The sequence below is a fragment of the Ruditapes philippinarum genome, unplaced genomic scaffold, assembly GCF_026571515.1.
Source record: "Ruditapes philippinarum isolate M1 unplaced genomic scaffold, ASM2657151v2 ctg2600_1_1_1_1, whole genome shotgun sequence".
Lineage (NCBI taxonomy): Eukaryota > Metazoa > Mollusca > Bivalvia > Venerida > Veneridae > Ruditapes > Ruditapes philippinarum.
In genome coordinates this window covers 4,786-29,581 of record NW_026858484.1, presented here as the reverse complement: position 1 = coordinate 29,581, position 24,796 = coordinate 4,786, and the positions used below count along the sequence as shown (strand labels likewise).

At 33.8% G+C, this 24,796-nt stretch overlaps 1 long non-coding RNA gene and 4 other non-coding genes across 6 annotated transcripts; 4 read left to right on the top strand and 1 right to left on the bottom strand.

Moving 5' to 3' along the window:
• Window positions 1-2,027: 2,027 nt before the first annotated feature.
• Window positions 2,028-4,544, bottom strand: LOC132753298 (uncharacterized). Of its 2 annotated transcripts, XR_009628939.1 has the most exons (4): window positions 4,460-4,544; window positions 3,655-3,787; window positions 2,647-2,775; window positions 2,028-2,421 (listed from the first exon to the last, which is right to left on the bottom strand). It is a non-coding gene; the product is annotated as an uncharacterized LOC132753298 (long non-coding RNA). The 2 variants fall into 2 exon arrangements; XR_009628938.1 differs by having other exon boundaries at window positions 3,655-4,534.
• Window positions 4,545-13,724: 9,180 nt separating this feature from the next.
• On the top strand, window positions 13,725-13,797 carry Trnaf-gaa (transfer RNA phenylalanine (anticodon GAA)). The gene has a single exon. It is a non-coding gene; the product is annotated as a tRNA-Phe (tRNA).
• Window positions 13,798-18,686: 4,889 nt separating this feature from the next.
• Window positions 18,687-18,759, top strand: Trnaf-gaa (transfer RNA phenylalanine (anticodon GAA)). The gene has a single exon. It is a non-coding gene; the product is annotated as a tRNA-Phe (tRNA).
• Window positions 18,760-20,158: 1,399 nt separating this feature from the next.
• Window positions 20,159-20,231, top strand: Trnaf-gaa (transfer RNA phenylalanine (anticodon GAA)). Its single transcript has one exon. It is a non-coding gene; the product is annotated as a tRNA-Phe (tRNA).
• Window positions 20,232-20,913: 682 nt separating this feature from the next.
• Window positions 20,914-20,986, top strand: Trnaf-gaa (transfer RNA phenylalanine (anticodon GAA)). The gene has a single exon. It is a non-coding gene; the product is annotated as a tRNA-Phe (tRNA).
• The last annotated feature ends 3,810 nt before the right edge of the window (window positions 20,987-24,796 follow it).

The window sequence follows — 24,796 nt, the reverse complement described above, 5'->3', positions numbered from 1 at the left end:
CAGACACGATTTAATTGAGTCTATTCATGAATGGTGATAGTAGTTAAGACGTCTTTACTATGTAAATCTATGTGACACTCCGGACGGAGCTCTTTTTTGGCACAACGGGTATTATAAATATAACTTTTGTAGATGTCTATTTACCATGGTACACAATACTATATGCCAAATGTGTAACTTTTGGCATTTTTTTATTCAAACAATAAGATTTAAGTACGTTTTCCTAATTAAGACTTTACATAATTAGTGACCTATGATTGAGGCAAATATTGACAGGCAACACTTCATGCCAAAAACATAGTAGTTAAAACACGGTAGGGAATCACGTGACTTTTACGGTTACGCGTACAGATAATATGGCGGCCTAAAAACCTCGCTTCACATGTGTTTTTCAGATAATTCTTTATTTCTATATTTAGCCGGCAAGTAAACTGGCAATTCAATCTTGCCCATTAGAAACTGAGTCTATTACTAAAAGTTCTCTTGTTTCAAATTGCTTCAAACAATTTTATTTTCAAATAAAAATCAACACACCAAAGAAATAAAATTGAAACTACCTGGCAGAAATGTTTACCATAATCAGATAAAACGCAGCGCGTGTGTTTTGGATTTCTCGGGTGGAGTGAAAAATTCAAAATTTCTTGTCCGCTCTGTATCTTTTGAATCAATCGGTGGAAAAAACTAAGTGGCAGAAATGTTAATAATAATGTGGTGATATGCAGATCACAGGTTTGGGATACATCAAATCAAAATTGACCCACCCCGGTACCACTAAGTTTATATGGACTACATAGTATAGTATTGCTTTTACACGGTAGGGAATCACGTGACTTTTACGGTTACGCGTACAGACAATATGGCGGCCTAAAAACCTCGCTTCACATGTGTTTTTCAGATAATTCTTTATAATATCCCTTTTACTTACATACGAGACCTGTTGCAGCCTACGCGGAATAAAGAATTGTTGCCGCCTATATCTTATTTTCCACCCCTGTGCTCATAGCTTTTACAAACACTCAAAAATTCAACAGAAATTTTCAATGTGAACAATTATATTTCGGGTAACATTCACGCAAAATTTGTATTTTTTATGAATTTGATTAAACTACGTCGAGTTAGCAAAGAGAAAATGTTCATAGAATTTCTTTATTTGAAAATGTAAATATTAGGCATGTTAAATGTTGACTGGTCATTTTCTATTCCATTACACGAGAGAAAAATGATTTGGGTAACTCCCACGCATACTTTTATTGTTGATAACTCCCACGCAATATTTTATGTGCAGGCAATATCTATGCAGATTATAGCCTAGCTATTGACCGAAAAAAATCATTATTGATGCATTTAGCATCAAACTTTCATAGAATTTTGAATAATATTAAAAATACCGCCAATAGGTCCTTGATAGAAGTAACCCAGCAGGCACATCAACGGTGAACAACGTTGAAGTATGGTCAGATTTCAACGTTGAAATAACGTTAGATTTATGTTCGAATTTGAAAGTTGGCACAACGTTGAAGTTTCAATGTCATTTCAACATACTTTAATTCTAATATAAAGCAAAGTACTGTAACAGAGTTTAACAAAAAAAATCAAGACACTATTAGCCTTTTACCCCATGAGCATATTGCGAAAAATGGCCGTTTTCATTGAAAAGCCTCCTGTAACAAGTTCAAACTGCTATGAAACTATGAGAAATGCTTCAATACTAATGAAACTTGGCACAAATGTTGACTACACCATAGCCTCTGTAACAGCATGCTCAATGGTAAATTTCCTGTTACCATGGCAACGGGGGGACGTCTCAAAATTGCCAAAAATCACTAATTTGCATTGTTTTTTTCCATCAAAACTGATTTCAAAGTGCGACAACTTCTCAATGAATTCAGATAGAGTAAAAGGCTTTTCAGCGTCGGTTACTAGTTACCCTAAGATTGACCTGAGGCCATTTTTAGCCTGTCACATGTCCAAAATTTTCTTGGCGATGAGGGGGACTCCGTCCCCCTTCAAACACCCCAAACAGAAGGGGGCACATCCCCCTTCTGGCAACCCCCTGATGATATATTTGGATGGGGGACGGCGCCGAAAAAGTGGTCACTTTTTTTAACAACATTTCTCAAACGGAAACAGTGTTTGGGGCCTAAATAGGGCATTTTGTCACTGTTTGAGGCCTCAATAAAAGGGGGGGGGCAAAAATCCGCCGAAACACGCTTATATAAGGGAAAAGGTTAAATACTTCAGCTATTTTATTTCAAAACTACAGTTCAAGTGTAGCTTAAATTCAAACGATTTATTATAAGAAGTCCTTTTAGTTTAACAATTTAGCTACAATCTGTCCCAATCTACCACTAGTACTTCTTCTAGAGCTCTCTGGGTATGTCTTAAGTGTTTCATGATGGTGTTTGAATACTTCTACTGCTTCTGCAAATAAAATAAGAAGTTACTATAAAAAAATTGACTTGGTCAATCTCAAATTATATATAATTAATCAACTTAGTGATTTGTTTTATCTTAAAATGCTTATCTTCTAAGATTTACATAATAAAAAAAGCATAGAAATTAAGATACAGCTGAAGTTTCATATTGACAGTAAATTATGTACAAAAACAACAAAAACTTTTTTAAAAGAAGCTATTTAAGTATGACCTATGATTGGTAAGAAAAACTGCTCCCATCAGTCACGTCAGCATTTTCCCAAGAACAGTCCTTTCCATGTTAAATTTATGGTATAGAAGCTACAGCTGTAATACTCTAAATTTCAGCCAGGACCAGGATCTAGAATATAAAATAGACTTATTATTCCCTATAAATTCACGGCAATTAAACTTAAAATTTAACTCTCATCTTTATTATTTAACCTCAAACAGTTTAATCAATATTTGTTTTGATAATGCAATGGATTTAATGTATTTTTCAAACTAATTCACATTTAATTTTACTATCACTTAGATATAAAATTAATACAGCTAAATTGACGAATCGTCTTGGAGCGTAAATTATATGGGGCGAACAACACTTTATCTGCTTATAGGTTACAATAATATGATAAATAAATTTCAAAAAGGCATGGCTTGTAAAATCATAAATTGCCAAGGACATCAATAACTTCGCGTAAGGCCTACCAAACCCAAATCATTCAATTAGGTCGCGTTTTGATACAAAAGTCTAAAATATTAGAAGGAGGTTTTGTATTTCTGTTTTTATTAGTAAAATTACAGTTGTCATTTTTCATATTTTGCAGATATGGAAGGTTCCATCGCGGATATTGTTTGTGATAAACGTGGGAAACATTTCATTCACGGATATGTCTCAAATATTGACCACATGAACAGTCTACACGGCACAGGACCTTATAAATGTTGTGGTAAAACATTTTATAGCAAATCGGAAACGTTACGGGTTTTACTGTTGATATTAAGATGACATTCAAACATAAGTCCTCTAGATTTTATTACCTAGTTTGTAAAATAAAAGACCCATTCTAATATTCTTTAGGTTGTTTTCTTTTATGCTTTAGATTTAAAAAAAACACAACATAATAATGTTAAATACAGACACTAATTTGAAAAAAGTTGGTTACATAAAAGACTAAGTGATAAAATGACTTGAATGTCTTTAAAATCTTAATATAACGAATAACATAAAATGCCATACCTGTCACGTTTCGATTTGCCACAACATTTACACGGTCCTGTGCCGAGTAGCCAGTTTATGTGGTCATTAAGACAAATGTTGTCCAACATTATCCACAAACAATATCCGAGCTGGAACCGTCCATATCTGCAAACTATGAAAAATGACAACTGTAATTGTGCTTAAACTGAAATCGACCTCCTTCTTATAATTGAGACTTATATCTTAATTTCTGCGATTAATTCATCTATATCGAAACTTCATTTAATATATTCACGTGAGTATGTATTCTGCTATCCATAGGAGCTTTATTTTATCCAGGACCTTTTGGCGGTATTTTTAATATTATTCAAAATTCTTTGAACGTTTAAGGCTAAATGCATCAATCGTGATTTTGTTCAGTCAATATCTAGGCTTTAACCTGCATAGATATTGCTTGCCCATAAAATATTGCGTGGGAGTTATCAACAATAAAAATATGCGTGGGAGTTACCCAAATCATTTTTCTCTCATGTATTGGAATAGAAAATGACCAGTCAACATTTAACATGCCTAATATTTACATTTTCAAATAAAGAAATTCTATGAACATTTTCTCTTTGCTAACTCGACGTAGTTTAATCAAATTCATAAAAAATACAAATTTTGCGTGAATGTTACCCGAAATATAATTGTTCACATTGAAAATTTCTGTTGAATTTTTGAGTGTTTGTAAAAGCTATGAGCACAGGGGTGGAAACTAAGGTATAGGCGGCAACAATTCTTTATTCCGCGTAGGCTGCAACAGGTCTCGTATGTAAGTAAAAGGGATATAATAAAGAATTACCTGAAAAACACATGTGAAGCGAGGTTTTTAGGCCGCCATATTGTCTGTACGCGTAACCGTAAAAGTCACGTGATTCCCTACCGTGTAAAAGCAATACTATACTATGTAGTCCATATGAACTTAGTGGTACCGGGGTGGGTCAATTTTGATTTGATGTATCCCAAACCTGTGATCTGCATATCACCACATTATTATTAACATTTCTGCCACTTAGTTTTTTCCACCGATTGATTCAAAAGATACAGAGCGGACAAGAAATTTTGAATTTTTCACTCCACCCGAGAAATCCAAAACACACGCGCTGCGTTTTATCTGATTATGGTAAACATTTCTGCCAGGTAGTTTCAATTTTATTTCTTTGGTGTGTTGATTTTTATTTGAAAATAAAATTGTTTGAAGCAATTTGAAACAAGAGAACTTTTAGTAATAGACTCAATTTCTAATGGGCAAGATTGAATTGCCAGTTTACTTGCCGGCTAAATGGTTAACGCCATGATTGTTCTCGAAAAAGTGAAAAGACGGGTGTACACTACTCAGTTTTGGTTTTTCAGAGGTTCAAACTACAAACCGCATCGCTTTCAAAATTGTGAAAACTCGCCGATGATTGGCTGTTTGAAAAATCGCGAGAAGGTGACAACATATTGCTGATCGTCAGATCCTTATATATAGTGTTATTTACGGAATCCGTAAAGAACATCAAAACCAACACAAAATGACAGGCTCGATTTTAACAGCCTGTTCAAAGACAGAAGTGGCAAAGGGTAAAATTTGGATCCGTAAAGAACACCCAAAACGAAGAATAGTGTAGGCTCGATTTTATTGAGCTTATTCAGGACATATCAAACTTGAATTTAGAAACATAATATAAAGTTTGAGAAGAAACATTTTAATTTAAGTACACTTTTCAGCCAATATCATATAAACCTTATTATTATGCTTACCTTTAGAATTTCATTTTACCAATAGTTTTGCGAATACCCGCTATTCATTTATAAATATAATTTTCTGCGTTTGAACGCAGTGAATTAGAAGATAATTATTTCCCCCTGTTTCGTTGTAATTGTTTGCAATAGGTGGCGCTGTGCAGCGCACGAGTTTCTCGGGTATAATGTACAACGTGTTCATTCAGCGCTAGGACAGCCGACGATAATGAGTGAAGAAAATTCTAACAGTACTTCAGATTTAATCCAACAGCAGTTATTGCAAATAACACAGCAGTTACAAAGGCACAACGACGATGTTAATTCTTTACGTGAAGAAGTACGGGGTAATAATATTTCTGTAGGGAAGGAAGTTAAAAAGTTAAAAGCAGATTTGGACTTTGACTGGAAGAGAAAAGGTAATAAAATTCAGCATGAATTTAACCGTGATATACTAGAACATTTAAATCAATTGGACTGGGCTCTTAAAAACAAAAAGTACGAGTACTGCAGCGAAATCCTGCAAGAATCAGTAGACTTAGTCTCTCGCAGACAGAAACTAATTCAAGTCGCTGACCAGTCCGAATTCGGGTGGGATACTGTTGATTGTTATACATCAAACCCTCTCGCTAGTGATTCCGACGATGAAGCAAAGCTCCGAAGGGCTGAAAATCAAGCAGCTAAACGTCGAAAGTCTAAGTCAGCCAAACGTTCTCAGACGACACGCAGGCAACCATCTGCTACGGTTACTGCGCCTTCTATTCCTCCTACTTTTCGCTTCCCAAGCGCAGCAGCATCACCAGCACCATTTCCGATCTCACAAGCACGAAGCACTGGCTTTTTTCGAGGCTCCAGCCCATATCAACAACGATCTACCGCCTACGGTTCCTGTTTCATGTGTGGATCTTTCGACCACTTCCGGCGCTCATAGACAGTTCAGCAACCATCTTCAAGCGAGTCAAGAATTAACATTTCGGATACAGTTGATCTAGAAGATGAGTATTTATGTAATGACTCAAGAAATTTTAATGACAGAAAAAATCAAGTTTTTAACACATGAAAATTTTGAATACGAGTCTGGTCAGAAAGAAATAATTGTTAGGGGTAGATTAAGACAAAATTTAAATTTTTGGAAATCGATTACAACAAATATTTTTATTGATACGATTTTGCAGAGTTATAAAATTCTTTTTTTTCTATAAACCCGAATCATGCCATTTGCCTGCTTTAGAAAACAAAGCTTTTGATATTCAAGCTATTCAAGAATTGTTAGACAGGGGCTTGATATAAATTTGCTAAGAAATACCATTTATTGTAAATCCTTCGACTGTTTCTGTCGAACGACAAACGTAGGCTTATTCTAGATTTACGTGCAGTTAACAAGCATTTATGGAAACAGTATTTTAAATATGACGATATCAAAATTGCTCTTGAATTTCTCAAAAAAGGTTCATGGATGATAAAATTTGATATTCATTCCGCCTATCATTTTATTGAGATTTTCCCGCCACATACTACATTTTTGGGGTTTTCCTGGACAAATTTACAAGGCGTTTCAACTTTTTATAAGTTTTTAGTTCTCCCTTTTGGCTTATCTACGAGCACATATGTTTTCAGTAAGGTGTTTCGCCCTTTAATTGTAAAATGGCGGGGCGAGGGCAAAAAGACTTTTTGTTTTCTTGATGATGGTTTCGCTACAGACGAAACCCATGATAAAATAAGCACCGTAGCTGCAGAGATTAAGCAAGATCTGATTTCTTCAGGTTTTATTCCCAAATTAGAGAAATGTATATGGGAACCTACGCGTATCATGGATTTTTTAGGTTTAAACTTAAATTCTGAATCTGGTATAATTTCCGTACCGGAAGCGAGAATTTCAAAGTGTTTAAACACACTTGAAATGATCGAAAGTGCTATAAAGAAACACAGTCGTGTTTGTGTACGAGTATTAGCTAGTTTCGTATGACAAATCATATCAATGTCTATCGTATTCGGAAATATTTCCCTTATCATGACTAAATATATTAGTATGGATATATTAGTTGCTCCTCACTGGAATTATTATGTCCGAGTTTCTCATGAAAGTAGGGAACAATTAGAGTTTTGGCGAAACGAAATACTTAATTTAAGCGCTAGGGACATGTATATTAACCCCTCATACTCTAAAATAGTATATTCTGACTCAAGTAGTTACGCTTACGGTGGTTACGAAGTAACAACTATTGAAAGCGTTACTTACAGTATTTGGTCTCCCGAGGAAATGCTACTTTCCTCTACTTGGAGAGAATTAACCGCAGTTTTCAGGGTTTTAAAATCTATAGCGCATTTGCTTAGAGGCAACCGTATTAAATGGTTTACTGACAATCAAGCAGTCAGTAAAATAATACCAAAAGGGTCCATGGTACGTGATTTACAGCAAGTTGCTGTTAGTATATACAGATTTTGTTTACAAAATTCGATTTCTATAGATGTAGAATGGATTCCGATGTCTCAGAATCAGAAAAGCGATTACATATCAAAATTATCGATTATGATGATTGGGGAATCAATTTCACTATTTTATATACTTTACAGTCAAATTGGGGACTATTAGATGTAGACTGGTTCGCCTTTAATCATAACGCTAAATTGCCCGTATTTTGGTCACGTTTTTGGAACGAAAATTATTCAGGAGTCGATTCTTTTTCAGAAGAATGGTCAGGGAAATTTGGACTTTTTGTACCGCCAATATCTTTGGCGATAAAGATCCTACGTAAAATGAAACAAGACAGAACACAAGGAATTCTTGTTGTTCCCAAATGGTTCTCAGCGCCTTTTTGGCCTATTTTATGTCCCGATGGTAGATTTTGTAAAGAAGTAGTAGATTTTATTATCTTACCTCGTGAAAAGCAATATTACACAAAATGTTCGAACGGAAGGGGTTTTTTTGGCAATCAAGATTTATCTTTCGATATGCTTGCTCTAAAAATTGATTTCTAGAGTAAACAAGCGTCTAACGTCACGCAGTTACTCAATATCACACTAAATCTAGACCTATGTGAGCATAAATAAGATTTTGAAATGATTAGATTTTTAACAGGCTTAGCAGCCATGAGAATAGTTTTTATACTTAGTAGCAAGGCATAAGAATATTTTGACGAGGCATAGCAGCCATGAGAATTGCTAACGGTTATACTTTAATGAGGCTTAGCAGACATGATACTAGCTTAATGAGGCTCTTAGCAGCCATGAGAATAGTTTAATTAGGCTAAGCAGCCATGAGAATAGCTTATAATTAGGCTTAGCGGCCATGAGTATAGCATAATGAGGCTTACCAGCCATGAGAGTAGCTTAATGAGGATTAGCAACTATGAAAATAGCTTAATGTGGCTTAGCAGCCATGAGAATAGTTTAATGAGGCTTATAGCAGCCATTAATTTTAAGATTAATTAACTGTGAAATTGTTTCCTTTAAGGCTTAACATACACGACGTTAATTTTTATAAAGTTTAGCATTTTATTGGTATTTATCTTATCGTGACATACATACGTTAAGAATATTTTTGTTCATTTAGTTTTTTTGATATTTTTTGTAATTAAGACGTTTATACGAGTATATAAATAGAGAGACACTTTCGTCTCTCGAATTATTGTTTTGGTATTTTAAAAACGGTTAATTTGCGTCACTTAAGCATAAGTTTCAGGAGATGTTTTCTAAATTTTATATATAATGAATTTTACACGCAATCAAGTTTTCATGTAATTTAAAAGTATGATTATACATTTATTTTTCCAGAGCCATCGTGACGAGATAGATAGCCTGCCGGAGATCCTGGTGGACAAAGTGACTCTACTGCCGGATATACTCCTCCAGTCTAGAGCTGACAGCACGCGCAAAAACTATACAAATGCTTTCAACAGATGGAGGGTTTGGGCTTTAGCTAACGGTCTTGGTAGTGAGGACATTTTGCCCGCAAGGGATTTTCCGGTGGCTTTATATCTTACGTCATTGATACAAAGTGCTAATTTTCGTAGGCCTATAATAACGGCATTTTACAGCATTAAGTGGTTTCATGACATTAATAACTTTAGTTCTCCAACTAATTCTAAAATTGTTCTAAACATATTAGAGGCAGCGAAACGCATTTTAGCTAAACCTGTTAATAAAAAAGAACCGATTACAGTTGAATTATTACAGTCTATGTATCACAGTTTGTTCGAAGAAGGAAATGTTTTTACACAGAGAACTATTTGTGCATTACTTTTATCGTTCTCCGGTTTTTTAAGGAGTTCGGAACTGTTGAATTTACATTATAATGACGTTGTTTTACATAATACTCATATGGATATTTTCATAGAATCAAGCAAAACTGACCGTTATAGGGACGGTGCTTGGCTTGTTATAGCAAGAACTGGTACAGAGTTGTGCCCAGTTGAAAATTTGGAAAAATATTTTTTATGGGCTAATTTTTCCACTGATTCAAGTTCTTATATTTTCTGTGGTTTAAGTGCAACTTTAATAGGGCATAAACCTAAACTTGTTGATAAACACATTTCTTATTCTACTTTGAGAGATTTATTTCATAAAGCGTTAGCTCCACATGTCAAAGATGTTTCTAAGTTCTGTTTACATTCCCTGCGCTCAGGCGGAGCTTCAGCCGCAGCTAACCGCGGCATTAAAGACAGAATGTTTAAAAGACACGGCCGTTGGTCTAGTGAAAACGCTAAAGACGGTTATATCAAAGACAATATGGAGGAAAGATTGTTAGTATCTCAAAGTTTAGGTTTATAATAGTATTAATACTATTAGTTTATGCATATATTGTAATATTGATGTCGCAACGTTTAACTTGGCGCAATTAGTTTCTCTTCTTTGCCCGTTCTTTGAGGTCAGCCGGCATTCAAAGTCGCTTACAACAAATTAAAAAAAATTGAAATGTTTATGTTCGTTTCTTTCATTTTGTCACTTTGCAAACAGTTTGCAATGATCTAGGGGGAATATAATTTTCTGCGTTTGAACGCAGTGAATTAGAAGATAATTATTTCCCCCTGTTTCGTTGTAATTGTTTGCAATAGGTGGCGCTGTGCAGCGCACGAGTTTCTCGGGTATAATGTACAACGTGTTCATTCAGCGCTAGGACAGCCGACGATAATGAGTGAAGAAAATTCTAATTTTAATATCTAGCTAATTGTAAGATATGAAGTTGCGCCAAGTTAATAAGATTTTTGTATTACATATGTTTATGTTGTTAATGCTGTTGGAAATGAAGAGGATAACTCTTGTCTTGTATTCTATAAATGTTTGTACTTTAAGTAAAAGTATTGTGAAACAGTCGGCATCCAAAGTCGCTTACAACAAATTAAACAATTTGAAATGTTTATGTTCGTTTCTTTCATTTTGTCACTTTGCAACAGTTTGCAATGATCTAGGGGGGGGTTATATTATTAGCTTTCAATGTTTAAACTTCAGTTCTTTAACTAGCCCGGTTCACTAATAACTTGCTTATACACTGCTGATATCAAATTGTGGTGTTATATTACATCATTCCTAACTTACACGTTTAATGCATATTGCGATAACAAGTACACGTTTACACTGTATGTGCATATCAAAAATAGTGTTAAACTTTATTTTGAGTTAAAAGTGTTTTCAGACAAAACACATTTAAAACGTGTGTGCTGTATCGATTAATTTATCGATTATCAATGCAAGAAGAATTAGATAGAATTGGATATGTAAAGTTTATAGAGTCTTACGTAGCGTTTTTTTAAATATTGACGATTGAAGTGTATCGGCATTTTATAATATTTTAGTGTATTGTGCTTAATAGATGACACCTTGATATTAGTTTATAATTACACGGAAGATATCGGTTAGCAGAGTGATTACGGACATTTATGGCCATACACATGATTAAATAATATTACGAAAACTTTAACGCTTACTTCACTGAAGTTAAAGCTTTTGGATTCTTTTATGATCTGTTTAACCATGTTTTGAAACATCTCGCTACCGATAAAGACAGCTTACATAAAATGTTATGTACAATTTCAAACGGCAATGAAGGATGAAAGTTAGATCTATTATTTGTTGAAAATTTTGAAATTGTGACAATCTGAACAAGAGACAAAGGTAGTCCGTACAGCAAATGAAAAAGGAATGGTGGATGTAGAATACATTCTAAGTTGTTCAATCTGCATGGAGATTTTCCGTGTACCGAGAGTCCTTCCATGTCAACATACATTCTGTCAGGTCTGTATTTCAAGTTATATGAATGACATTATAAAGAAGAAAGGGAGTAAAAGGAAAACATCGGTATCTTTTAAATGCCCCCTGTGCCGGAACAAAGTTGAAGTCAAGGATGAACCATTCGATGGATCAGTTTTTCCAATCAATTTGACCATAGTTGCCTTATTAGACACCCAGTCACAAAGTGTCGATGATCATTCGAAAGAAACTAGTAAGGAAACCCGCACTGCTACAGAATCTAGTGCCAGTAGAGGTTCATTTGAACAGTTACTAGATATGGATGACGGATTTACGAGACATGTTTTAAATTGGATATTAAACCCAATCGCAAATTACCAAAGTTTTAATTTTACAATTATTGTTGCAAGCCTGGTGTTACTTATGATCGTAGTCATATATTCGGTGGTTTTGTATCTGCTTCAAAAGAACGATCTATTGTTTTGGTACCTAATAATATTTGTTAAGTTTTGTAAAAATGTTGTAAAATCTGCGTGGAACATAAGACAACATAAAAATGCTCGTATATTTTTGAAATCGACATTGGGGCATGCAGTGTGTCACATATTTGAATGTGCGTGGATAAGTGTTCTTCTTACTTTTATAATCTTTCTTGTCAGCTTTGTTGAATGCTTGCGAACAGTTCCGACAAGACGCTTTACAGTGTTGTCAGACTTAGGTCATCCACAGTGTATAGAAGAACAATATTTTGATATCAAATTTCTTTTTAAACAATCCTTGCACATAATGAACTTGACATTCAATCAGTTAGTGACACGATACCATTTAATAAAAGAAAATTGGCTCCACCTGTTTACATACAAGTAATAAATATTTTTATACAACATTTAGAAATTGATAATCAATGTTAAACTATGAAAGCTTTTTTATTTTGTTAAACATCATTTCAACATTTCACATGATTTTGCTTTTTAATTTATAGTTTTGTTTTATCACGAAAAGTGTCACAGCAACTTAAACAATGCAGATTATAGTGCTTATAAGAATAAAAAAAAAGTACATTAGATTAAGATAACCTGTAAACCTTTTGTCCATACGCTAAAGAGATATTTGTTGGAGTAATCTAATGCACACAGTTATGCACGCTTTTATTAGATTTGACAATAATAAATCATGGGTTAATAATATTTGACAACGCCACTTTAAGCTATATCGACAACGCCACGTTTGTCTATTGGTTTTACAGCGGTAAAAATAGAAAGCGCAACGCTTTCAAAATTATGAAAGCTCAACGATGATTGGTTGTTTCAGAGATCACGAAGTGAAAACCTTTTGGTGGTAGTCAGATCCTAATTATATTTATCAGATTGAATAGCCAGATAAAGGGGCATTTTAGGTAACATTTACAATTACTGTGCAATTGAAGTTTGATTTTTAGGCTACATTTCAATGGAAAAAAAGTTTAATTGGAGGATGCTTATTTGAATCCTTTAACATATCTTAAAGTCCTTTAAGGAATCCTATGTGTATATTCTAAGACGTGAAACTGTTCAAAATACGATCTTAAAAAAGTTTAAAGTCGCTTTAACCAGACAGCACTTTATATCCTTTGTGTTTATAAAGGTCCCTGGTTCGATCCCGGGTGAACGGAATGTTCGGCGGCTGATCAACTCGTTTTTATTATCCGCTGAAAGTAGATTATTTTCATCTTGTAGATAAATATATGTCATACATAGAGTTGAAAAGTAATTTCGAATATAAGAAATTCAGTCATGGACAGGAAGAATATTATAATTAATCGAACCAGTTAAAAAGCAATAAACATGGTCATGATTTAATTTTTTTAAGTTTAAGAATTACATAAAATATATAAAATAATATGTTTAACATTTACAACTTTTATTGCGTGATCTTTTATCGACTAGTTCAGCAACATTTATGATCTTGTAGTCACAGAATTTTACAAACACACGAGTTACTTTAAAAGAGTTTAATTGGGGGATGCGAATTTGAATTGTTTAACATATCTTACAGTTCTTAAAAGAATCCTATGTGTATATTCTTAAACGTGAAACTGCTCAAGATATACAAAAATACCACGGAAAAAGGGTTATATTTTCTATAAACAGCCAGTACTTTAGCTAGTGAGTTATTCATCAGCCGGAATAGCTCAGTTGGGAGAGCGTTAGACTGAAGATCTAAAGGTCCCTGGTTCGATCCCGGGTTCCGGCGTGAACGGAATGTTCGGCGGCTGATTAGCTCTTTTTCTTAATCCTCTAGAAGTACATTTTTGTAGTTAGACAGGACTGATTTTAAGAAAATATGAATGCTAGAGGCATTTTATAGTACAAGTAGTATATTGAGAGTTTTAACCTAATATGGGTATGCTGAAGACGATGAGGGTGGATACCAAGATAATAAAATTGACCTTGACCTTCAAAGGTCAATTAAAAATGCCCGTTAAAAAATACTAAAATAGGTCATTAAAACTATGATACAATATGATGCAATTAATTATCCTTGTCAAAATCAAATGATTTTTCAATATGATCAGATTTTAATGAGATTAGCCACCAAATATAACGATAATAAGCCCAATGGCTCAATAAACAGTAATATACAGTACTGTTTTACTAGCGCGTTAAGGTATAAGACTAAGATTGAAAAAAATCACTTTTTATGTTTTGTTTACTTTTCTTATATTTTTTAAACAATAAACTTAGTTTCAAATCCTTCTTTATAAAATTTACCAAAGAATGAATATTTCAAAATAACAAATTAATATTTCGTAACTACGAAATAATATTTCGTAATAACGAACTAATATTTCGTTATTACGAAATTATATTTCGTAATAAGGAATCAATATTTCGTAATTAAGATTTTATGTTTCGTTAAAACGAAATAATATTTCTAATTGGGAATTATTATCTCGTAAAAACGATTTCAATTCCGGGAGAAAGTGTGGAAAATGTCACTTCAGGTGTTCCGTAATTTTCAACATTATTTGTAGTTATGATTTTTTTTAAGTTGTTCATTTTGTTTTCATTTATTTTGCACTTATAAAAGTATTTATGGTTTAGAACTAATATCTAATTTAATTATTTTGAAATAAATACTATATAAAATATATACTGCAACCCACCCAACCCCTACTCCCCCCAAACCCCCCCCCCCCTAAAAAAAAAAAAACAACAAAAAAAACCAACAGTAGGTCTTAAAAAGGTAAACAGTAGGAATCGAACCATAGACCTCTCACACATCAGTCAATCACTTAACAGGCAATGCTACTGCGGTAGTAACGATAACGTTTACATTTTTAGCAGATATGACTTTCACTTACATTAATTTTATAGTTTATTATTCTCGTGAACTTTAAGAACAGTATTCTCACTAATGGCTACGCCACTCGGGGGAATACTGTTTTTAAAGCCCACTCGATGAAATAAAATTTCATCTTACACAGAAACAAACAAATATCCTCTATTAATTCGCGTAAACTTTACTAACGAAATCGAAGTGGAATCTAATATTTCAATGAGTGCTGTAATGTATTCATAATTTACAGGTCAATAAAATAAGATTATACAAGATAAGCAATTAGCCTGTGTATACAAACAAATAAAAAATGTTGTTCCAACATGCAAAAGCGGGATTAAGTATGCGCAAAATCACCACAAAATCTTTTTAAAGGCGACATGTGACACATTATAAAAGTTATATATAAAATAAAAGATACCACCTTTGTTAAGGCTTTTCTCTAGAAACTATTAACTAAAGACATAATAATAACATAATTGCACGTAATTAAAAAAAAATGAATTAAGGCAGTACAAAATTTTAAGAATATGTTTATCCTACTTAAAACATTATCAAGATCAAAAACTCCTGTTGTAACCCAAATATCTACGACATTATGGCTCTATCTCAATCTGTGAAAGTTGTTGTCTACCTCAGGTTTATCTATAAAAATGTGTTAATTGAGTGTTGAGCAAATTAGGTAAAAAATAGCCAACTTACAATTTTTTACAAATCCTACTTTTTAAATGGTTACAACAACATTTCTGTCCCATTCATTTATAAAATGTGTAACTTGCTGAAATATTGAAATTAATAAAGAGCCGTTTTTCAGCACATTGTGAGCATTACACATGTATGCTGCATTTAAGTTTTTTGTGTGTGGTTTTGTTTGTATTTGTTGTTTTCTGCTGAAAATAATGTCTGCATAATTCATTATTTTAGATTCAATTATAACTGCATTAAGGTATACGATGGATAAAAAGTCCTCTTAAACTTAGAAGTGTATACTTCATCACATTCTTAACAAAAATTACAGAAAACACCAAATGTTTACAATCTTGTTTAAAAATAAGTGACTATTTAATTTGAAATTTAAAGTTAAAGTTAAAAACAACAACAACAATAACAACACCATATTTTCATCGAGTCATACATTGTCTGAAACCGGAAGATTGCTATGTGTGCTTGCTTTACCATGGCAGCTCTCGAAAATTTTGGAATTCAGTCACGGTTTTGAGAAAATTCTACAAGAAGATTATCACATCATTTGATATACATGAGAATTCGGGTACCCTCCAATAAATCCAGGATATCTGAAAGTAACAGCAAAGTTATCTATAAAAATATTACTTGTAATAAATCGAGTAATATTTACTTGACCATATATATAAAAGTCACGTGGGTTGGCTACATAGTAGAGGTGTTAAAAATATAATTGTAATACACCTTTTGTTAGCCATTGAAATAGTATTTAATGTATAAAGGACTTTCAAAAATGGTTATTATTCATAGCAGGCGCTATGGTGCAGTGGTAACACTGTCTGCCTACACATCAAGGGGTCGTGAGTTCGATCCCCCGCTACTCCACTGAACGAATAAATGACTACAAGACTGACAAAACCAGGACATTGACACAGAATGACGGCAACCATAGTATACAAGAGAAGACCTTAACGGAACAGGAAACAAGTACCAAAAGTACAAGACCGAAGTCGACGACCGATAACAGAAGGAAGAAACGGAGACAAGAACTGACAACAAGCGAACGGAGACGAGGACCGATAACAGAAGAACAGAGACGAGGACTGAAAACAGAAGAAGAGAGACAGGGGCCGTGAACACAAGAACTGACAACAAGCGAACAGAGACGTCGACCAATAACAGAAGAACAGAGACAGGGACCGATAACAGAAAAACTGACAACAAGCAAACGGAGACGAGGACCGATAACAGATGGACAGAGACGAGGACTGAAAACAGAAGAAGAGAGACACGGACCGTGAACACAAGAACTGACAACAATCGACCAATAACAGAAGAACAGAGACAGGGACCGATAACAGCAGAACTGACAACAAGGGAACAGATACGAGGACCGATGACAGAAAAATAGGGACCGATAATAGAAGAAACAAGACAACGAAGAGAGGATTGATAACAGAAAAATAGAGACCAGGACCAATTACAGAAGAATTGACAACAAGAAAACGGAAACCAGGACTGATTACAGAAGAATAGAGTTGGGAACCGATGATAGATGAACGGAGAAGAACGAAGACGAGAACCGATAACAGAAGAACAAAGACGGCGACCGTAAACAGAGACGTGATCCGATAACAGAACATCTGACAACAAAAGTACTGAGAAGAACCAGGACCGATAACAGAAGAACAAAAACGACGACCGATAACAAAAAAAACTAGCATCAAAACCCAAGAGTACTTAGAGAAAGATGCCTTTAATTAATGTATATTTTGCATGCACATGTTTAACCTCCTCACACATCCGCAGTAGGAATCTGAGTAGTCAAGTTATATGCTTGCATAGAGTGCCAGATAAAATACATGAAAGCCCTATATCAAGCAGATAGGGCAGGGAAGAGTGAAATGTTCGCGGCGTAAACCCTAAATACAGGTCTCTTATAAATGCCTTAAATTTTTCAGTACTATCTTTAATATTACTTCTATATTAGTATTACTTTGGCCTATAGAAAAATGTCCACCATCTTGGATTATTCGGCCATCCATTTGATATATCATCCATTTCATGTTAAAGAAATTTGGCGCCCATTTTAGTGGTCATTTCAAATGGCCATTTCAATGGTCAAGATCAAGTTTTTCAATTTGGTATCCACTTTTACCGGATTCAGTACAACTTAAATAGGTTCCATGATAACCGCCGTATGAACACATCTGCGGATGTTTCTAAATTCAAAATTTTACTATTTCATGTTTAAATGTTGAATTCTGCTTAAGCCGGTGCTAGGGGGCGTGGACGGTAACTTGCACTTTCCAGTACCGTCCATGAAAAGGCTCAATCATACCGAGCCTGCAACATTTTCAATTTTGCCGTGTTGGGCTTTCTTTAGGGATTCTGTATTTATCTAATTAAATACACCAAGATACCACTTGTACTACAAAATGCCTCTAGCATCTTATAGGGAGCCAAATTCTCAAAGTCAGTCCTGTCTAAGTTGTATTTTCATCTCGTATATCAATATATATCATACATACAGTTTTACAAACACTCACGAAAAGTAATTTCGAAAGTTAGAAAAGCAGTCACAGACAGAGAGAATTTTATATTTAATCCAACGCTGTTTAAAGGCAAAAAACATGATTTTTTTAAGTTGAAGAACTACATAGAATATTTATAAAAATTTTAGCATTTACAACTTTTACACGTGATCTTTTATTGACTATTTTAGAAACATTCTAACTTTCTAAACCGTTACAAACATAATAAGGGCTATATGTGCATATTAAGGCACTTTATATGATAATTTAGTAACTTCAAAATGCTCATGACTCTTATAATATTTAATTTGTGCCATGCTGATATATTTACTTTTTCCATTAGTCTCGAAAATTATTGCCTTTGAGTTAACATTTTCATTAACTATTCGATAGATGTTTGATTTAATGAAAAGAGTTTAATTGGGGGATGCGAATTTGAATTGTTTAACATATCTTACAGTTCTTAAAAGAATCCTATGTGTATATTCTAAGACGTGAAACTGCTCAAAATATACAAAAATACCACGTAAAAAGGGTTATATTCGCTATAACCAGCCAGTACTTTAGCTATTGGATTATTCATCAGCCGGAATAGCTCAGTTGGGAGAGCGTTAGACTGAAGATCTAAAGGTCCCTGGTTCGATCCCGGGTTCCGGCGTGAACGGAATGTTCGGCGGCTGATCAACTCTTTTTCTTAATCCGCTAGAAGTAGTTGTATTTTCATCTCGTATATCAATATATATCATACATACAGTTTTACAAACACTCACGAAAAGTAATTTCGAAAGTTAGAAAAGCAGTCACGGACAGAGAGAATTTTATATTTAATCCAACGCTGTTTACAGGCAAAAAAACATGATTTTTTTAAAGTTGAAGAATTACATAGAATATTTACAAAAAATTTAGCATTTACAACTTTTACACGTGATCTTTTATTGACTATTTTAGAAACATTCTAACTTTCTAAACCGTTACAAACATAATAAGGGCTATATGTGCATATTTAGGCACTTCATATGATAATTTACTGACTTCAAAATGCTCATGACTCTTATAATATTTTATTTGTGCCATGCTGATATATTTACTTTTTCCATTAGTCTTGAAAATTATTGCCTTTGAGTTAACATTTTCATTAACTATTCTGAAACTGAAACTGAAACTGTTCTATTTAATTTAACGCCTATTTCTATATACATATTCAATGGCGTTGTACAAAAGGATAATAAACGTATGTACATATAGATAAAAAAACACATATGCATGGCAAATGAACTACAAAAAAATATGTTAAAGATATCAGCCGTGTAAAATATAAAGTATTTAAAAATTTTAAAAAAAAAGAAAGAATAGTTAAAAAAGATAACAATAAAAAATAATTTTAAAAGAAAATAAAAATTAATGGTTATTTCAGTAAAATTTCAGACACATTTCCACATCTCTATTAGTTTACAGCCCAATCACAATCTTAAAAAAATTGCGTAAAAATATCTAAAATAGTAGGTTTTTGACATTTTTTCTTGAACGTGTCCAAAGTCGAAGACTGTCTTATATACAGAGGCAATTTATTCCAGAGAGTTGGGACCAACGGTACTAAAACTTCTGTCGTTAAATGTTTTCCTTTGTTAAGGGGACAGCAAAACAATAATCATATTATCAACAGATCTGAGATTTGGTCTTTTTATGACAGGCTTGTGTAACAGTTAGATAAACCGGAGCATTGCCCATAAAACAGTTATACATTGTACATAGTATTTTAAAATTGATTTCTAGCTTTAATTGGTAACCCAATTGCAGTTCCAACAAAGAGTCTTTGGAACTATCATATTTTCCGCGTTGCAAAACAAGTTTAGCGCACATAGTTTGATTTGATTTAATGAAAAGAGTTTAATTGGGGGATGCGAATTTGAATTGTTTAACATATCTTACATGTTCTTAAAAGAATCCTATGTGTATATTCTAAGACGTGAAACTGCTCAAAATATACAAAAATACCACGTAAAAAGGGTTATATTCGCTATAACCAGCCAGTACTTTAGCTATTGGATTATTCATCAGCCGGAATAGCTCAGTTGGGAGAGCGTTAGACTGAAGATCTAAAGGTCCCTGGTTCGATCCCGGGTTCCGGCGTGAACGGAATGTTCGGCGGCTGATCAACTCTTTTTCATAATCCGCTAGAAGTAGTTGTATTTTCGTCTCGTATATCAATATATATCATACATACAGTTTTACAAACACTCACGAAAAGTAATTTCGAAAGTTAGAAAAGCAGTCACGGACAGAGAGAATTTTATATTTAATCCAACGCTGTTTAAAGGCAAAAAACATGATTTTTTTAAGTTGAAGAACTACATAGAATATTTATAAAAATTTTAGCATTTACAACTTTTACACGTGATCTTTTATTGACTATTTTAGAAACATTCTAACTTTCTAAACCGTTACAAACATAATAAGGGCTATATGTGCATATTTAGGCACTTCATATGATAATTTACTGACTTCAAAATGCTCATGACTCTTATAATATTTTATTTGTGCCATGCTGATATATTTACTTTTTCCATTAGTCTTGAAAATTATTGCCTTTGAGTTAACATTTACATTAACTATTATGTAGAAGTTTGATTTAATGAAAAGAGTTTAATTGGGGGATGCGAATTTGAATTGTTTAACATATCTTACAGTTCTTAAAAGAATCCTATGTGTATATTCTTAGACGTGAAACTGCTCAAAATATACAAAAATGCCACGTAAAAAGGGTTATATTCGCTATAACCAGCCAGTACTTTAGCTATTGGATTATTCATCAGCCGGAATAGCTCAGTTGGGAGAGCGTTAGACTGAAGATCTAAAGGTCCCTGGTTCGATCCCGGGTTCCGGCGTGAACGGAATGTTCGGCGGCTGATCAACTCTTTTTCTTAATCCGCTAGAAGTAGTTGTATTTTCGTCTCATATATCAATATCTATCATACATACAGTTTTACAAACACTCACGAAAAGTAATTTCGAAAGTTAGAAAAGCAGTCACGGACAGAGAGAATTTTATATTTAATCCAACGCTGTTTAAAGGCAAAAAACATGATTTTTTTAAGTTGAAGAACTACATAGAATATTTATAAAAATTTTAGCATTTACAACTTTTACACGTGATCTTTTATTGACTATTTTAGAAACATTCTAACTTTCTAAACCGTTACAAACATAATAAGGGCTATATGTGCATATTAAGGCACTTTATATGGATAATTTAGTGACTTCAAAATGCTCATGACTCTTATAATATTTTATTTGTGCCATGCTGATATATTTACTTTTTCCATTAGTCTTGAAAATTATTGCCTTTGAGTTAACATTTTCATTAACGACTTCCCTGTTCTAGTCCGTACAACGACCATGATTTAGTTTCACCCGTTACGGTATTTGAAGCCGGTGAACAGCGACTTTTGCAAAGGGGGAGACAAGGGACTTGAACTAGGTGACGACTTTGGCGAAGAAGTGCCATTTGGACAGGGGACTTTGCTTCAAAGAGTTTTAAGACGATTTTTATAAATTTCCCGTCATTTACTTATTTAATCCGCCCGCTAGGCTGCTTTTAAGATTTTTTTAACCCTCTCAATTACAACCCAATATTACCGTTAATCCGCTAGTTTTTAAGAAAACGCGTGTTCCTCATCAAACAAAAATTCTAAACACGCCAAACAAGGCAAGAGTTCCTTTGTTTATCTTTCTCATTACGTATTCATGCGATTAACGAATCAGAACGCGCGTGTATCTACGGCAGGTTTGCATTGACCAATCGGGCGACACGCTAATACCACTTTGTGCTGTTTATTGACAATTACATAATAATGGGCGACAGGATTTCAATTCAATTTTTCGCCGATAAAAATGATTAAGACACCTGCATATACATAATTTGCTGCGGTGTTTTTGCGAGTAAAGATTAAACAATGCCAAACGTCTTAAGTTGTGGTTATGTTTGAAAACCTCGATTGCGATGCAACTTATTCTTTGGAGGCATACGAGAAAATCCCGTGGTGAAAATTGTGAACAAAGTGTCACCAACCTGCTTATAAATGAGTTGGAAGTTGACTGGCCAATAACACATGGAACGTTCATATTAGGACTTGCGCCCGTTTGTAAGGCGGGAAAAACGCGGCCGATATTTGGTGACTTTTGACACTTTAATTGATGTCCCAATTGATTATTTCGAGAGGCTCGCCGCCTGAAAGGCTCTAATGTTACAGCATAAATAAAGATTTCCACCCGAAATACCTTCGGCTAGGAAAACCTTGTGGCCTACTTTTAAATCTATAAAACAGAGATATTCCAACGATAGTAGGAACTGTTACTGGCAATATCCAAGCAAAAGTTATTCGTGATGGGGATTGTGTACGTGACGTTTCCCAGACTGGGACGATGTTATGAAAACCATTTGAAACATTTCAAAACAAAAGAACAGCCTGATTCATTTATCTAGGGCGCGTAGTAATACTCCAGATAAACAAAATGAGTCAAATGAATAGTCACCGTGACCAGGTCAAATGCGGACAATGCCACGAAAATTTACATGCTAGACAGACGAGCAGGCGGCGTATCAAAGGATACGACAAGTTTCTACGTCACCCTCACGAAACAACGGCATCGCAACAGGAGAGAGTCAAATTCACCCAATAGGAAAACCCTATATCACCCGCGTCACGAGGTCGAGCATCCAGGAGGAATCTCAGCACTATCGTAGTAAACTCCCAAGATTGATAAATTCTCGAGCCGTGGACAGACCACAAATATAAGCATTCACCCCAGTAACAGGAACTCTGATAACCGTGATTTAGACAGTTGGGAATCTTCCCCCGAACGCATATTGTGATTGATATTGATATTAAGTTTGTAAGTATTGAATGAAATTTGATTATTTATAAAAAACCATTGATTATCATGATTTCTAGAAATTGTTAATTCTTTGATTTTTTCTGTCGCATTGAAACTCATCTTGATGATAACGATTGGTAGATTATTGAAGGATGATGTATTTTTGGCCCAAACATTCGTACACATAATTACAAAAGGAAATTTCCGGTGGAATAGTCTATATGTTAAACAAAAGTATTCTAAATTTGTAAAGATTACCTGGGAAATAATTGATTACTATAATGTGGGGTTTTCGTTAGAAATAAAACAATTTTTTGAATCGTCTGAAAATGCCAAGTACTAGGTATATATATTTTCCGCCAGAAAACTCGGCGGTTTCTGAATGAAACCGATTATCAATTCTTTTGAAAATGAAATTTATTTCTATATGTAGTAACATATAAGAATGTTATTTAACTCGGTGACATGAATGCAAGAATTTTTTGCGAACTTGCAGATTATATTCCCTCAGGACTCTTTTTCGTAAACGAAAATCGTCGAAATTGACGAAGGATTCTATTTCCCATTTAGATAATATATACAATTCTATGAAAATTTGTCAATAAATTTAGACAGGAAATCGAATGAATGGACAAGAAAATTTAATTCCTAATGTGTATAATGTTAATTGATTTATTGCAGAAAACAATAATTTATTTATTGTTAATGGACGATATGATAAAGATTTTACAAGGGAATTTCACTTTTCGAGAAAAAATCGATAATTGATTATTTGATTGTACTGCCAAAATGCTTTTCCTTTTTGAACACTTTGAATTAAAGGGACAGATGCACTTTTTTCTGATGGGCATATTGCCACTGTTTGGTCTTTTAATTTGAAACATAAATCAGATACACATAATACGAAACGCACGCTTTACAGCAAAACCACGATGCAAGACGATAAACGTTCCGAATTTTTGTCAAAATTGTAGACGCCAATCCATATTGACCAAATTATTACAATATTTTTTAAACCAATCCGAGGGAACCGAACAAATTACTGAAAACCGCGTTACGAACGAATTACAAAATCTGTCCAAAATGCGTCTAATAAACATTTTAAATGTGAAAGTACATTGCCTCCCGAGCAATAATTACCTTTTGTTTCGGCCCCTTAAAAGTCATAGGGCGAGACAAAACTATTCATAAATGCAAATCTGAATATCGCTGTCAGCTTACTACTGATAATAAGGTTGCTTTTACAAAATGCAAGTAAAGAATATAAACGCGTTATGAAATTATTTATATTAGAAAGTTAACACCAAAACGGTGTAATTAAACTTAGAAACATGCCATGACAAAAACCGGAAGCATACTGGACAATTCCTTAAAAAACTTAGAAAACCGAAATAAAGGCTGGATGACCGCCATCAACACAGAAGTTTACAATTTTTTAAAAATATTAATAAAAAACCCCTATATTGATAAGGAAGATGATCGTTTTCTATCCCATGATTTTTATTAACATTCGAAACCAATATTTAGAGTGCACATCTCTTGTGCTGAATTTTAAGATTTATACGGAAATTTAAATAACGGAAAAGCTTTTGCAGTCCCACGGATAATATATTAAATGAGCACATTAATCTAGACCAAAGACCTGCTTTTACCTGTCTATAATAACTCTTAATTCAGTACTAAACTCCGAGCATTATTCAAAATCATGGCTCGAAGGGTTCATTTATCCCAATTTATAAAAACAAGGAAACTTCTAGACACTAGTTCTTACAGACAATTACCATTCTATCATGTCTAGGCAAACTATTTACATTCAGTCT